This window comes from Onychomys torridus, chromosome 5 (genome assembly GCF_903995425.1).
Source record: "Onychomys torridus chromosome 5, mOncTor1.1, whole genome shotgun sequence".
In the NCBI taxonomy this organism is placed as follows: Eukaryota; Metazoa; Chordata; class Mammalia; order Rodentia; family Cricetidae; genus Onychomys; species Onychomys torridus.
This window is the reverse complement of record NC_050447.1, coordinates 124,358,662-124,375,014: the sequence shown is the minus strand read 5'-3', so window position 1 is coordinate 124,375,014 and position 16,353 is coordinate 124,358,662. Positions and strand designations below refer to the sequence as shown.

At 50.0% G+C, this 16,353-nt stretch overlaps 1 protein-coding gene across 7 annotated transcripts in view; it reads left to right on the top strand.

The window, feature by feature from the left end:
- Window positions 1-2,381: 2,381 nt before the first annotated feature.
- The window catches only part of Sema4d (semaphorin 4D), a 78,035-nt gene continuing 64,063 nt past the window's right edge, over window positions 2,382-16,353 (top strand). For all 7 annotated transcript variants that reach the window (XM_036186941.1, XM_036186940.1, XM_036186946.1 and 4 more), the window contains exon 1: window positions 2,382-2,450. The gene's annotated coding sequence lies outside the window, so the exon portion shown is untranslated. The remainder of the gene's footprint in view (window positions 2,451-16,353) is intronic.

Below are 16,353 nucleotides of genomic sequence, written 5' to 3'. Positions count from 1 at the left end.
CCTGGGGGTGTTAGTAGCAGGGATTCTCCATTGATGTTCTTAAGTTGCTAATAGTACATCTCTCTTGGAATACCCTTCTTTGCTTTGTGTCTGTGCATCTTCACATAATGTGTTGGGACCACTTTGATGCAGGCTGGCCCCTATAAGAAACACATCTCTTCAGCAGAGTCACTGAACTTCCCAGAGGCCTTCAGCAGCACAGGCCTGGAATCCATTAGGAATGTACTTTTCTGTGTTCCCTCAGCTCTGCAGGACCAGGGTTCTCACTGGGGCCTAAGGGTCTGCTTTTCATTCACCCGTGGCAGTTTTGCTATGTGAAGACCACTGGCTGAGGCTCTTAGAAGTGGCAGTGGCTTCGAGTGCATATCTCAGAGTTGGTGGGTGAGGGGGTAGGGCTTCTGGGAGGAGAGGGGCCTCTTACAGTGTATATGGGTGTGTGCATTGGGAGCGTATGTGTGTATATCTAGGCATGAGTGTATGTGAGCATGATATACGTATATGCGGATGCATGTGTGCAGGTTGAAAGTTCTCTTTTAGAGGACTGTGGCATGTGTCTGCTGAAGCATGCAAGGTAAAAATGTCACTAGCAGAGAAGGACCAAGTTGTCTTCTGACTTCAGATGTAACCCACAGCATGAGAACTAGCTCTTGATGCCTGTTCACACACTTCAGTGAGGCACGATGGAAGCTGGAGCCTCAGCCCCACTCTGGCCATCTTTGTTCAGCTCTGTTCTGTCTTGGGCAGTTCCACTTCCATACAGGGTGACTGCCTTCTTTCATACAGCTGCCTAGGATTCGGATATTTGGACAGACTGTGTATGACTCATTCTCTGGTTACCTGCTGGTGGTCCTTGAGGCTGTTTCCATGGTTTTGCTGCAGTGCAGAGAATGTCCTTCGTCACTTCTTTGTGTCTGAGTGGGAACAGGTCTTGGTCCTTTTTCTGTTGCATTAATTGGGTAATTTATAAAGCAGGGAGCTTTATCCAGCATACAGTTTGAAGTTAGGGTGTCCAAGGGCAGGGTGCTAGCATCCGTCTAGCCCCTTCTGGTATAGGGTATCATGGTAAGGGCATCATGACATGGTGAGACAGACCCAGCCTGTCAGCATGGGTCTTTTCCTCTTCTTTAAAGCCTCTAACGTTATCGTGGAGGCCATACCCTATGACCTCATCTAATTACCTTGCAGAAGCCCTGTCTCCAAATACCAGCAACACAGGAGTATGGAGATTGAATTTTACCCTGTTAATAATGACACAATGGCAGCCACATTTCAACACATGGATTAGGAGGTACTCTTCCAAAACAGCAGCAGGATGTGCGGCAGGAAACTCCCAACAGCAGCCAGGCTTCTGCTGTTCCTTCTCCCTACTGGGTTGGGAGTTCCCGGAGTCACCCCCATCACTGGCTGGTCACTCCTCCCACCTGATAGAGGCTGTGACATCTCTTTGTGTGGTTGATGGTACTGAACCCCCACCACCGCTGATGTGCCCTCTGCAGGTTCATGCTCTGGTTGGGGACACTGGGGACCTCGGGAGCTCCTAGGGAAGGTGGCTGTAGCATTTGCTGCCTGCTGTTTCTGTGCCTCCTTTTGTGTGTTACATAGTAAAGCCCTTTCTGCTTTATTATTAAAAAACAAAAGCCAGTTCTGGTATTCTGGTTTCTTCTTTCTCGAGCTTCTACTTAAAATGGTTGAGTATGTACTAATGCCAGTATTTCTTAGTGTGTTGTTCTAGTTTAGGGGCCGGATTGGAGGTGTTGTGCTAAAATGTCATGCTTTAAAAAAGCCTTTAAAATGTTTGTTTGTTTGTTTGTTTGTTTGTTTGTTTGTGTATGCGTGTACTGCAGCATACGCGTGGAAATCAGAGGACAGCCTGTGAGAGCCAGTTTTCTCTTTCCATTATGTGGGTACCAGTCATGTTTGGGGGCAAGCACCTTCACCTACCAAGCCATCTCATTTGCCCTTAAAATGTCAGATTTTATGATGATGACTGGATTATTTTTCACAGCCTATGATCTCCTTCCTCCACACAGCAGTTCTTAGTCTGTGCTGTGGAAACTGCTGCTCTGGTTCCCGGTTAGCATAGAGGGAGTAAGTCAGGGAGAGGCAGACACTTCCTCCATCCTTCCTGTTCCTGGGGGTGGGGGGCGGCCCTGCAGTGCTCACCTGCAGAGGTGCTGCGCACCGTGACAGACTTCTCTCTTGGGCAGTGCCCTTGCAGAGTCCCGTGTGTGTGTGTGTGTGTGTGTGTGTGTGTGTGTGTGTGTGTGTGTGTGTGTGTGTGCGCGCGCGTGCGCACGCCTGTCTGTCTATCTGTCTGTCCAACTGACTGACTGACTCACTTTGGTTCTGCTAAGATACCTCCTTTCCAATTCTTGTTTCAGACTCTGTTAACACCACTGGAACACAGCCAGGTTCTGAATGCTGACATGTCTGACGATACTGGTCCCTAGGTGAGTAACAGAATCCACCTGCCAAGGCAGAGTCCCCTCGGGAGGTGACCCCGAGAGTCAGCAGTTGACTCTCTTGTATACGCAGCCCACCAGTGATGAGAGAATCAAGAAAACTCTGTCCATGAAAACCGAGGCATTCTTGCCAAAGGGGTCACTGTCTGGATGAGGGTGTGACTTGAGTGGCATTGAAGGCCCCATGTGGATGGAGGTGGGGGAAGCTGCCAGCATGATGGGGCCCTGGGTGAAGGGTTTGGATGATAAATTCCTCACTTTTCCTGCTGTGACATAAAACCCAACAAAAGCAGCTTACAGAAGGAGGGTTTCGTTTTGGCTCCGTTTAAGGATAAAGACTAGACTATTACGGCAGGTAAGGTGTTACTGCGGGTGGGCACTTGAGGCAGCTGCTGCTTGGTTGAGTTGCGATTGAGTTGTATCGCAGTCTGGAAGCAGAGGGAAACATGCTGGTGCTCAGCTGCTCTCTTCTTCGTATTCAGTCTGGAGCCGCTGGGATAGAACAGCCCACATTTAGGGCAGGTCTTTCAGCCTCAGTTAAAGCTCTCTGGAAACACCCTCACAGACATGTGGGTTTCCATGTGACTCTAAATCCAGTCAGTTGACAGTGAAGATTCACCATCAAAGCACCTGGGTCAGCACCAACTTCCGACTTCCAGGCAAGACAGGAGGGAGCTGGGTGGAGTCCCTTACCCCTCCCTCTAAGAAATCCCCTGGGGATTTTGTGTTCAGGAGTATGCACTGGGTCTTTGAAGGTAACCTGTCTCCTTCCCTAGGGAGATTCAAGAGCATCTGTCTCTGCTTCTTTTCTGTCCTCCCAGCCACTGCTTGACCCTGGGGTAGAGACATCTGTGGAGGTGGCAGCTCAGATATGGGCTGGGAGGGTGAGGTGCCACAGTAGAGGCTTTCTGGATTGGCCTAGGGCTCAGAAGGCCTGGTGTACATGGACCCTGGTGCACATGCTTGTGTGGTAACTATGTCACCCTGGCTCAGTAGCTCCAGGAGGGTATTGGTTTTCTTTTGTCGCAGATGATGGTGAGGCACACAGTATGGTGAACACAATGCACCATTTTCTTGGAGGCATCTCCAGCCTTGGCTGTAACCTCCTCCAACCACTGTGACGGGGCATCCATCTCCCAGAGCTGCTTGGTCTTGTTGTGCCAACCCCACCCCAGGCCCCCAGGTGCTTGCCACTTCCAGAGCTGAGGGGAGAGGCAGCCAGGCAGACCCCGTACCTTCCACGGCTAGGCCAGAGGTTCTGACTAAAGGTGTGCAAGAACGTGCCTGCATCTAGTGGACTTTCCAAACATGGCTTTTGTGTCAGCCTAACTCAAGTGTCTTGAGCCTTGTCTAGAAGCCCAGTTGGTTGGCCAGCTGTTAGCACAGCACCCTACGGAGGCTCAGAGGTCTTCCAAGCCTCAGCTTTCACATCATGGATACAGTAGTCCCCTTATGTGCAGTTTCACTCTGTGAGTGTTTTGTTCCCTGAAATCAACAAGGAGAGAGAACAGTACAGGGAAGCATTTGGAGAGCGAGAGGAGAGGGCTCATACTTGTACAGCTTTCTGCTGTTCAATCTGATTACGAACTGCTGTTGATATCTCAGTGTGGCTAATTTTCAGAAAGAAACTCTGCCGTAGGTTTCTGCATGGTTGAAAAAGCATGGTGCCCTCTCCCTGGTGTCAGTCACCCAGCGAAGGTCTTGGAGGGTAGCGGCCCCCACCCCAGGATAAGGGGAGTGCTGTAGTTTGCATATAAAAGGCTGTCTAGAAAGGAAATACTTAGGAATATTAAGCTGTATATTATAGAATTTGCATTGAGGTGGAAACTAAAATAACTTTTCAGGATCTTTCCCAGTGTGAAGTGTCCCATACAAGCAGCTTTGCCTTTGGTGGGTCCTCGGAGTGGGGACAAAGCAGGCATTGTCCTTACTGGTGCCCCTGGGGGCCCGTCTCTATGACGCCATGGTGGAAATCTAGCCAAGAATCCAAGAGTGGCCTCTGGGAGAGACTGGTGTGTCCAGGCAGGGAAAGGCAGCAGCCAGGAGGTTTTGTGAGGTCTGGCTAACAAGCGTGGTTTAGGGGTGCTTGGGTACTCCTCGAGTCTGTTGGGAATACTGAGCACATGAGAGGGCAAATGTCAGGATTAGGGACAGGCCTTGCTTGGTGGTGGCAAGTGGCAAGGCTGTCTCACCTGCAGGGCTCTTCTTAGATCCACACACTTGCCTTGAACATGTTGAGGGGACACAGTATGGGGAGGGAAGTGCTTCTGGTTTTCCTCCACTCTCGAGGCTGCCCGAACTTTCAAAATTCCCCGTCTTTCTGTGCTCAGGCTGCCTTGTCACAGTTCTGTAGTCTTTCTTGTGTTTTGTTTTCCTAGTTCATTTTGTTTGGTTGTTTGTGACAGGGTCTCACTATGTAGCTCTGGCTGTCCTGGAACTCACTATGTAGAGCAGGCTGGCCTTGAACTTGTAGAGATCTGACTGCCTCTGCTTCCCGAGTGCTGGGATTAAAGGTGTGCGCCACCATGCTCAGCTTCATCTTTTTTGTTTTTTTAAGACGTGTTTAATTATTAAATTTATATGTTTGTGTTTGTATGGGTGTATGCCACATCTGTGCAGGAACTGACTTTATCTTTCTTGTGTCTATTAATTATGTTTATATGTTTGTGTTTGTATGAGTGTATGCAACATGTGTGCAGGTGCCCAAGGAGGTCAGAAGAGGGTGTGGATCCCCTGGACCTGGATTTACAGGTGATTGTGAGCAGCCTGCTGTGGGTGTTGGAAACTGGATTCTGGTTCTCTGTAAGTGCAAGAAGTATTTGTAACCTCTGAGCTGTTCGTAATCTCTCCAGCCCCAGCCATGAGGTCTTACCAGGTCCGTTGTGTGTGTACTGTTGCATTGCTTAAGTGTACCCAGCCCTAGTAGTCTCAGCTGAGTGTGCCTAGTACTCAAGTGTGCTCCCTTTGAGTGTGCTCATATGCCTTGGGACTGACAATTTATGTATAGGAGGGTAGCCTTATTTTTAGTGTTTAAAATACAAGCTTTGAGCAGGGCCACCATAGCTTTAGTTAAATGATACTAAAATGGGAGATAATTACTTCCGTGTGTTTCGTGGAGCCTGGGAAGGTCTCTCTGGTCCCATGGGTGCAGTCCTGGGAAGTTCTGACCTGGAATAATGCCCAGGTCCTTCCCCCTTGGGTATCCAGGGTCTACTAGGTGCTGATCCAAAAGCTCAGAGACCTATAAGTATACAGAACTCCTGCCTATGTGGCATCAGTCAGACATTAGGCCCGCTGTAGATCACCAGCAGCCATTGCATGAGAAATATGCAAGATGCCAGGTCCTCCAGTGGCTCTGATGTGACAGGAGACATGGAAGTTTAGTACTGTCTAGCCACTTCAAACCCAAAGGGGCCAGCCCTGACCTGGGACTCTACCATTGGCCACAGCAAAGTGTCCATGTACAGTGACTGGAAGCACGCACACCCTCGGCACACTTGGTACCAGTCATTTATATTAGCAGCCATGTGTGGGCCGGGTTGCTCTCCTGTGCTCTAGACCCACATTGCCCATAAGTGAGTACTGTGCCTGGCCCAGGTGCTGGAGTGTGGTTATTCACAGCCAAAGCCTGGTGTGACGATTCAGCACCCAGAAGGGATTGTGCATGCCTCTTTCTGAAGTGTGTTAAGTACGTAGCAGAAGGTTTGTGTATTGGATTAAGTGAAGTACATTATTAGAAAGTATTCATTCACTCTCCTAACGTGGCCATCCTTCACAATTGCAATGGCATGTGCCATCAGCTGTGTGCATTGAGCAGCATGGATTTACAGTGCTGTGGCTGTCCTGGGTTTGAGTTTGCTCTGATCCTGCTGGCGCTGGACCAGTGGGAAGTGCTGCAATTACTGGTTTCTAAGGAAAGTTCCTAAGCAGCCTCTTGAGGTGCCTGGGAGGGTCACCACACTGATCATGTTTCTCTTGAGGCACCAGCCCTGCCTTGCCTGTGATGAGCCCTCATCCTGAAGGCTCAGCACTGTGTGGGTTTCCTTTGCCCTTCCTTGTCTTCTGTTGGGGGTAAAGATGCAGTATACTTGTTTGTAGCTGATTCTCCATATCATGGCCATGTCATGTTTATGATGAACCCAGTGTCTCTGTGGGAGGAGAGCCACCTTGTAAATACCTGTCGTTCCCCCCCCCTACCATGTGACTTGCTTTGGCAGCCAGAGTGGAAGGGCTGCTGCCTGTGCAGCTGTGGGGAGCCGGCACAGTCCTAGGAAAATACCCCAGGCACTCCCACATCTGGCCAGGCTATTAATATCCCACAAAGGGCTCCTTTTTCCCTGTGGAGAGCCTGCATGTGGCGATGCTGTCATGCACATGAGCAGAGCCCATGAATCGAGCCTTGCAGTGAGTGGCTTTCTGGATGCACCATTGAGTTCCCATCTACAAGCCGGGGTCTTGTAGTTTTCTGCCTGCCATTCTGCAGTGTGTGGATGCTGGTTCCCAGAGGGCAGGTGGAACTGTTGCCCACCAGGTAGCCTGTTGCAGAGAGGTTGGTTCTTCTCAGCTGTTTCTATTCACACTACGTTGGAAGAGTTCTCTGTAGCCTACCATGTCCAGGCAACCAGGCCTCAGTAAATGGCAAATTAAGTTAAACTGCTGGGGAAGACAGACTCCAGGTGGGATCGCTAAGGTCAAGTGGGAGAAGAGATGGTGTATGGGAGCATGGAGAGAGGTGACCTGTTGAAAAGGACATAGGCCGTGGGTCTTATCTCTTAGGGTCTTCATGTGCAGAGCTGGTCCCACAGGGATACCCCCTAGCTGAGCCCTTCTGGTCCTCTGAGCTGGACATACAGGTTTGGAATTGGATAAGGAGCCCTCTCCAGATAACCTGTGTCTGCTGTCTTTCCCTGCCTGCAGCCTGTGTTTAGAAGTTATGGCCACCATGATCCTAGGTGGTGTGTGTTTGAGTGACCTGAGGGAGCTCATTTGAACAGGAAATGCAGACCCCTGTGAACACTGTAGAGTGGTGTGTTCTCTTCCCTGGAGGACCTGGAGGCCTGAGAGTGTTAATCATGTAAGTGGGATGATGCAGGAAGTACTCCGTGTGGGAGCACACCCCACTCAGAGACCACACTGAGCCGTTGTGTTCTTTGCTCTTACGGCTTGCTGCAGATTGTGTAACTCCCTAGGGATGTCAGGCTCTGACGCTAGTGCCTCACCTGGTCAATATGGTCTTGTGTGAATAGCTCCTGTGGAGGGTCTTTTTCATGGAGAGTTCATTTGGGCTTATCTGGGAGAACCTGAATACAGTCACAGGTGCCCTCATGGAGAGACAGAGGAGGCAAGCTGCTGTGAAGAGATGCCTATGTGGAGATGGGTGGAACCTGGAGCAAAGGGCTGCCAGAATGGGTTTTACCCTACCTGCCTGGGCCCCATGGTGCCTAATCAGACATCGCCCTGGGTGTCTGGAGGACATTCTGATTTTTTTTCTTAACTTGTGTGTGTGTGTGTGTTTATGTGTGTGAATGTGAGCACATACATGCCAGGACATGGTGGTGCCATACATGCTTGTGGAGGTCAGAGGACAACCTCAGGTGTTGGTCTTTTTGCCTTCTACTTTATTTGAAATAGGGTCTATTATTGTTATTATTATTATTATTATTATTATTATTATTATTTTCTTTGTGTGTGCCACTCATTGACTCACGCTCTGGGGCTTCTCCTGTATCCACCTTCCACCTCCCTGTAAGAAAGTGGTTCTCAACCTGTGGGTCACAATCCCTTTGGGGGTTGAATGGCCCTTTCACTGGGGCTGCATATCAGATATTTACCTTGTGATTCATAACCGGAGCAAAGTTATACAGTTACGAAGCAGCAATGAATGTTATGGTCGGGGGTCACCACAGCATGAGGAACTGTATTAACGGGTCGCAGCCTTAGGAAGGCTGAGAACCACTGCTGTAGGTGAATTGGGGTTGTGGGAGGACGCTACTTCATTTAGCTTTATGTGGGTTCTGGAGACTCGAACTCAGGTCCTCATACTGGTGCAGTGGGCACTTTCCCCACTGAGCCATCTCCCCAGCCCTAGATGGGGCTCTATGAGATTGCTGTTTTAATCCAAGGACTCAGTAAATTGGAAGGCCTTTCCTGTGTGGGTGGTCATTAGTAGGGAGGAAATGCCTGCAGGTTGCCTAGGAGCTAAGGGGTCTCCAGTTGCAGATTAGAGATGCAGCCTCTTTAATTACAGAGGTCAGACCCTCACCTTGAATGTCTTTCTCTGTACACATCCCATCAGTTCTGCTCTTGAAAGAACCTGGAGGTACCAAGAACCCCACGAGCAAGGACCGTTTGCAGCCACCAGACACAGGCAAGCCTCCATGTAATTCTTGGGGGACTTTGGGCCAGTGACAGTGACTTCCAGCCTCCAGAGATAGGGGAGAGTTAACTCCTGTTGTTTTAAGCCTCTGGGCTTTAGTAATTGGTAAGAGCAGCCACAGGAAAACAGGAAGTCAGAATAAACAGCACTTCCACAGATACCCTCAGACCTGTCATTCAGAGGCCCTGACCTTGGGGCGGGTGGGGCACTGCTGGGTCACAGGGTGTGTGGCTGTTGACTTTGGTAGAACTTGCTGGCCTAGTTTGTGAAAGGCTCTGACTGTTGGTCTTGGTACCCTGTTCCCAGTTCCCTCCCTCTGCAGTGGCAGGTGTCTGCTGGAGAGTGATGTGGTCACACTGCCTGTCCCTGAGCCCTGGTGAGTGGTTCCAGCCTCGGGTCCTGTGGCTCTTCGGCTTCATTCTTTGCCACCACTTCTGCTGGGTGGGCTGCTCCTCTTGCTCATCAGCAGGGGCTGAGTGTTCTACATATTTCTGCTTTGAAGCACTGATTCTCAGTTCTTAAAAAATTTGAAACCCTAATTCCTAATCCTTAAACATTTTTTTTTCTCATTTATTTATTCTCCGTGTGTGGAAGTGGGAAGTGGGAAGTGGGGTGCATACTTACCAAGGCGCATTTGTGGAGTTCAGAGGACAACCTGAGAGTCAGATCTCTCCTACTATGTGGATTCTGGAGATGGAACTCCTGCTACGCTCACCGGCATGCACCTTTACCAGCCCAGCCATCTTGCTTATTCCCAGTTCTGCCTTTTGCTGGCTGCTTTTATGAGCATCTCACTGGCCAGCCAGGTGAAACCTGCAATGCTCAGGTCTTTTTCTTTGTGTTTAAGGATTGTGGTGTCGGTGTTAAGATACAATGGATTATGTAGGAGTTTTATTCAGTGAATTTGAATTGTAATGCATAGATTAAGATGTTTGAGGGAGAGCTTTGGGGAGTGTGTGTGTGTGTGTGTGTGTGTGTGTACATATGTATACTGTGGCTTGAGTGGAAGTCACAGGACAACATGCTGGACTCAGTTTGCTGCTTTCACCGCGTGGGATTGAACTCACGTTGTCAGGCTTGGTGGTGGGTGTCTTTACTCACAAAGCCATCTCTGGCCCTAAAAGGTGTTTTGGGGGAGGATCTTTTTTTTTTTTTTTTTCCATGAATTGAACTTCTGCTCAGTGGCTTCTCAGTGTTCTTCATAAAAGGACTTTCTGCTGCTCCCCTGTGGCCTGTTGGCCTTTTCACATCCGAGTCATTTTGGTGACAGTTCTATGGAGTGTGCTGACGCAGTGATGGAGTCCCCTCTCTGTGCCCTGCACATGCTCTTTCAGCACAGTGATGAGAGAAGATTCTTCTAATGCATGGATGACACATGCTTCCTCTGCAGGGGACAGTCAGGGTGCACAGGAGCTGTGCTGAAGGGGCTGTGGAGGAGGGCAGGGAGAGCCAGGCAGAAAGGGAAAACACGCCTTCACAGCACTCTCTCGGTGCCTCCGGTAACTTCTAGAAGCCTGTGAAACTAGAACTGAGGATGTAGCTCAGTTAGAGGAATGCTTGCCTAGCATGTGCGAAGCCTTGGGTAGGTTTGATCTCTGCACTACATAAAACTAGGCATGCTGGTGCACATCTGTAATCCTAGAAGGATGGGTAGTTCAGGGTCATGTTGGGCTACACATTGGTTTGAGGCCAGGCTGGCCTCAATGAGATCCTGTTTCAAAGTCAAATATGAACAACAAAAATCCAAATATGAAGTTAGTGAAGTCAGAGTGTAAGGTGATGGGCACCAGCCGGAAAGCAGCCTGTTGTGGGCACAGGAATAGAAGGCAGCGTCTGGGTGGGGACCTGCCCTCCTTCTGGGTTTCCTTTAGTGTCTGTGGTCTGACCCTGACCAGGATGGGTGAGTGCACATGTGGGGTGTAGCGTGTGCACCAACAGTTGGCAGGTATCTGAGGGTTGTTCTGTGCCCACATCCACATGCTAAGGTGTATGTGTCACCATGTTCCAGGTTTGTATGCCTGACCTTGAACTGCCAGGCCTGGATCTCCTTCTGAGTATTGTCCTTAGACATTGCCTGCCCCTCTGGTGGCTGGTGCCCCATGGCTTCTGAAAACTCTGTGTTGCTGAGCTGGCTAGGCCCCACCCTTGCTGGGAGCATGATGAGGTCAGGCCTGCATTTGCCTGTGTGTGACCCAGCCACACCCGTGCTGTGGGTGGAGATGTGGAGTGTTGCAGGTGCTTGACCCCACACAGGACTGACAGCCTGGGCCCCCAGCTCCAGGGTAGGTGTGGGATGAGGTTGGCCAAGGTGTCGCCCGGCCGGGTCTGTCTAACCATTTGCTAGACCTGGGCAGGTAGGCCCTTCTCAGTCAGTGGCTGCTTGTTTCATGGTAGCAGTGATGTTGCTGGGCCCTGGCTCTGCTGTGTAGGGATGAGCACTGTCTTCCCGACATCCAGCATTCTGCAGGAACAGCAGCTGTGGTATTGCTTCAAGGTCAGTGAGAGAAGTGAATGACAGCTAGGTCTAAGGAGCGGGTAGACAGAGGGGCAGGGCATGGGGCCAGGTGGGTGGAGGATAGGCCTTGGGGGAAGGGGGCAGATAGCCGGAGTGTCTGGATGTGCTAACAAGACCCCGTGGGTCTGGTGGATGTCAGGGCATTCCCACTTACACTTTTCTTGCAGCCCCTCCATAGCCTGGAACACAGATACCCATCTCTTTCCAGGGCTTCTCATTTTATGGGCTCTGCCCTGGGGCAGGAGTGGGGTCATGCTCCAGCTGTCACCTGGCAAGTCTCACCAGGAAGTGGTGGGGAGTTTCCCAGTGGGCCCAATGGGCTGCAGGTGGGCCTTCTAGACTGTGAGTCATGGTCTAGGGAGAAGCAGCTTCGTGGAGGGTAGAGGAAGTGGCTGGGCAGGTGATATAGGGCTGCCTGCCTGCTCTTCTGCATCTGTCTTGGGTACTTGTGGGGTTGAACCTTCCTCTATGGAAAGGCTGTCTTTTCAAAGCTTCGAATGAACAGCAGAGGGAAGCTGGCCCCAGCTGGACATGTGTTTTATTTCTGTATATGGCTTTCTGACCTCCCTTTCTGCTGAGCATCTCAGGTCTGTAACACTTTGCCATCTCCCAGTTTCCTCTTTCCTTTTGTGCTCTTGTGACATAAGGGGCCAGCTCCACACTGTCCTGGCAGAGGTGCTTGGGTTGAGACCAGACAGGAAGGCCAGCGAGCAGGCTAGGGTGTTGCAGCCCCTCTCTTGGCTTTCATGGTTGTCCAAGACCATCTTATTGTTCTACCCACTGACCTTGACTCAGGCATCTGGACAGTTTCTTGGGTCTGAGAGTGTGGCTTGGCCCCTGGGAAGGGAGGAGCCCGGCCACAGGTCATTTGGTATCATTGTTGGGAGGGAGACACTGCCTCCTTCATAGACTTGCTGGGTGTTGATCCACATACCATGCTCTGTGTGGTACTGGTGTGGTAAATACATAATGGCATCTGGGGAAGGTCTTTAAAGGAGGCTGGGGGTGACAGAGGGGGAGGCTGTGGGCAGGGCTGAGAGGACTATCAGTTTTGTCACAGACATTCATGGGCCTATGCTGTGACTTGCCTCACGGTCACTCTAGAGGAGGGTGGACACACTCCTCTCCTCCTTCTCCAGTTACCAGCCCCTCATCCACAGAGACTGCTCCCTCTTGCAAAGTGATTGAGCTGTTGGGAGGAGACGGGAGAGGAGAGGAGCTGAGGAGCCAGGCACCAGGCAGCCCTGATCCTAGAAGGCGGCGGTGCTATCCAGTTCTGCTTGGAGCCCCTGGACCCCTAAGGCAGGGGGATTGGCCCTCTGCCCGTTTTCTCTTTCCTGTTCTTGGGAACATCCTGACATGTTGTAGCTGGAGTTTTCCTGGTCCTGCCTGGCCCACAGTCACGACAAATCTCTCTTACCCACCAGTCCCGCAGCAGCTCAGACCCAACCAAGTAAACACACAGAGACTTATATTGCTTACAAACTGTATGGCCGTGGCAGGCTTCTTGCTATCTAGTTCTTCTATCTTAAATTAACCCATTTCTGTAAGTCCATAAGTTGCCACGTGGCTTGTGGCTTACCAGCATCTTTACATGTTGCTTGTCATGGCGGCAGCTGGCAGCGTCTCTCTGCCTCAGCCTTCCACTTCCCAGAGTTCTCTTCTCTCCTTGTCCCACCTATACTTCCTGCCTGGCTACTGTCCAATCAGCATTTTATTTACACAGAGTGATATAGCCACAGCAACATGTCATCTGGATATGACCTGCCTCGTGCCTCAGCTGAGACCTGGCTTTTACAGTCAACCTTCATGCCCAGAGGCCAGGCCCTGCGGAGCCAACACCAATGTTGTTTGCTGTTCAGAGTTGCAGCTTGCCCACTGACGTGAAGGAGAACATGCCCAACTGTGTCCTGCATGTGTGTAGAGGGAGAAGGGCCTATTCATGAGGCTGATTTGGTTTAAGGCATTTCTTTCAGCATAGTGGCATGTAGGTTTGGTTGGGCCACATGCATGAGGTGAGGGTTGATGAAGCGATTACTTACATTGTTCTATTATTAAATAAAACTTGAGAGGCAGATATCTGGGTAAAAACCTGATTGATCAGAGAAGTGACGGAGAAGTGACCAGTCACCTCCTCTCTTCTTCCTCAATCCAAAAGGGCCGAGAATCTTTCTAAGTCCCTCCCTGCTACTTCCTGTGTTTCTCTGTATGTCCTGGGTCCTCCAAAACCCCTATAGCTAATTCTGGTCAGCTAAAAGCTACCTCCACCATCTGATTCAAGGAAAACTTTATTGACAGTCTCAGGAGTGTCAGAGTGTGATCAAAATATCCCCCAACAGGTAGAGGCTTGACAGGCGCTGACTGGTGCTGAGGAAGCAGTTTGCCATGGGAGGTGGCTGTGTTCTTAGAAGGCTTTGCTGTTGTGAGTGGCTAGGAAAGCAGGCTGCTGATCAGGAGAAACAACTTTGGGAACTTGCACCTGGCAAATCTCCACTTTACTTTGTCATTTTTGGGAAACACTACTAGAGTAGAGAAATCATAGGGTCATTATGGGCTGGGTTGACCCCTGCTGGCCTAGATCTCCACTTAGGATCAACTCTAGTCCTCTGGCCAAGCCAGCTCATCTTCAGCACCCAAGTAGGACTGACTACCATGTGTCATACCCATGTACACATCTTACATACACCCTGAGGCATGTTCCCATGTTGTGCCCCTGCTTGATTCCATTAGCGTAGCTCTGGTCCCCTGCTGACATTTGGTATAGTATCTGACATCAGCAGGAGCTAGTAGGGAATCTGTGCAGGTGGGTGTGAGTAGGTAGTGCATGTGGTACTAGGGAGGAAGACTCCTCCTTTTCAGATCAGGGGACATTTCTCCAGAAGGCCTGGCTGCCTTACAAGCAGACTGAGAGAGCTGACATGAAGAGAAACAGCCAGTAGATAGGGTGTTGATGAGAAATGGATCAGACAGCAAACTGGACTATTTTGAGGTACAGAGCTGAGATTTTAATCTGAAGGAAGCAGAGAGCTATTGATGTTTTGTTTATTCTTTTTATTACATTTGTGTATGGTGTATTTGCATGGGTGTGTGTGTGTGTGTGTGTGTGTGTGTGTGTGTGTGTGTGTGTACACTTGTTCATGTGGAGGCTAGAGACTGATTTTGGCTAAACTAGCTGGCCAGTGAATTCCTGAGATCCACCTATCTCCATCCCCCCACGGCTGCAGCTATATGCATTGCCACCCACTTGACTCTTTTACATGGGAGCTTGGGACCCCAACTTGGGACTTCTTGCTTGTGTAGCAAGCCTGAGCCACCTCCCGAGTCCCTGAAGGTGGTTTTCTTTTCTTTCTTTTTTTTTTCTTTAATAAACATTAGTCAGAGCTGGATTTTAGAGATAGTTGTGCAGCTATACTGTGGAGGAGTGGAGGGAATATATGTGGAGAGACAGGTGCAGAGCAAGGCACAGGGAGCAATAGAGGGTGGTTGCCAGTCAGCCATCTGGGGGCTTTGTGCTTGTCTCAGAAATTCTGAGTAGCAGTTGGATTGACAGCCCCAGGCCTCCAGTGTGAAGGCATATGTATGGGCAGACTCTGGTGAATATATCTGAGTCCTGGGAGCAAGAGGCAGTTTGCTCCTGACACTAGAGGCCAGAGATGTATGGTTGTAGATGCTCAGGTTGGAAGCTTTTCACTCTGGGCTGGAGCTGGCAGTGGCTGGCACTGGGCAGGTAGAGTAACCCTTGGCTCTTAGCAGTGGATGGCAGCAGCAGACATTGCTACTGCTACAGTTCCCTGCCTTGGGTGTTGAGACCTGTGGCTCCTCCCAACAGCTAGTGTCATAACTTGGAAATCTAGGGTGAATCTAGGACTTCGGTAGCTCTTGAAACCTTGTGACCAAGGCCTTCAGTCCCTCATCTTTGGCCCTCTGCAGCTCTCTCTGAGCTAGGTGTGGTGGCGTGCACCTTTCTCCCAGCACACATTCAGGAGGCTGAGGCAGGTGGATCTCTGTGAGTCTGAGGCCAGCCTGATCTACACTGAGTTCCATGTCAGGCTGAACCAAACAGTGACACCCTGTCTCAAAAAAGAAAAAGCCCTTTCTGTACTTTTCTATCTTTCGTCTGTGTTGCTGGCCACTTAACTCTTCAGCCAGTGTGTGTGTGTGTGTGTGTGTGTGTGTGTGTGTGTGTGTGTTTGTATTATGTATACAAGTGAGAGTGCATGTGTACCTTTTTTTTTTTTTACTCTTTGCTTTCAGGGGTCCTGACACCCAGCTCCCAAATAAATACACACTTATTCTTAATTATGAATGCCCGTCCTTAGCTTGGCTGTTTCTTGCCAGTTTTTCTTCACTTAAATTATCCTGTTTCTCTTTAACTGTTTTGCCGCTGGGCTTTTTACCTTTCTTTTTCTACATGTCTTACTTTCCTTCTTATTCTTCGGCTGGCTGGGTGGCTGAGTGGCTGGTCCCTGGTGTCCTTCTCTCCTCCTTCTCTTGATTCCCCCTCTCATTTATTCTCTGCCTGCCAGCCCCACCTAGTTCTCGCTCTGCCTAGCTATTGGCCATTCAGCTCTTTTTTTTTTTTTTTTTTTTTTTTGACCAATCAGATATTTTAGACAGGCAAAGTAACACAGCTTTACAGAGTTAAACAAGTGCAACATAGAAGAATGTCACACATCTTTGCATCAGTAAACAAATAGTCCACAGCATAAACGAATGTGCTACATCTTAAACGATATTCCACAGCAGCACGTATGCATGTCATGCACGTAGAGGCCCAAGCGCAGCCTGATGTGTCGTTGGTCCTCACCTTCCACCTTGTTTGAGGCAGAGTCTCCTTACTGTTTGCTCTGTGTACACTAGGCTGGTTGGTCAGTGACATCTGGGGATTAGCCTGTCTCTGCCTCCCCTCTCACTGTACGAGTGCTGGGATTACAGCCACACATGGCTGTGCCCGGGGCGGGGGGTGGGGGTGTCTCCCGATCCAAAAGCAAGCCTTGCAC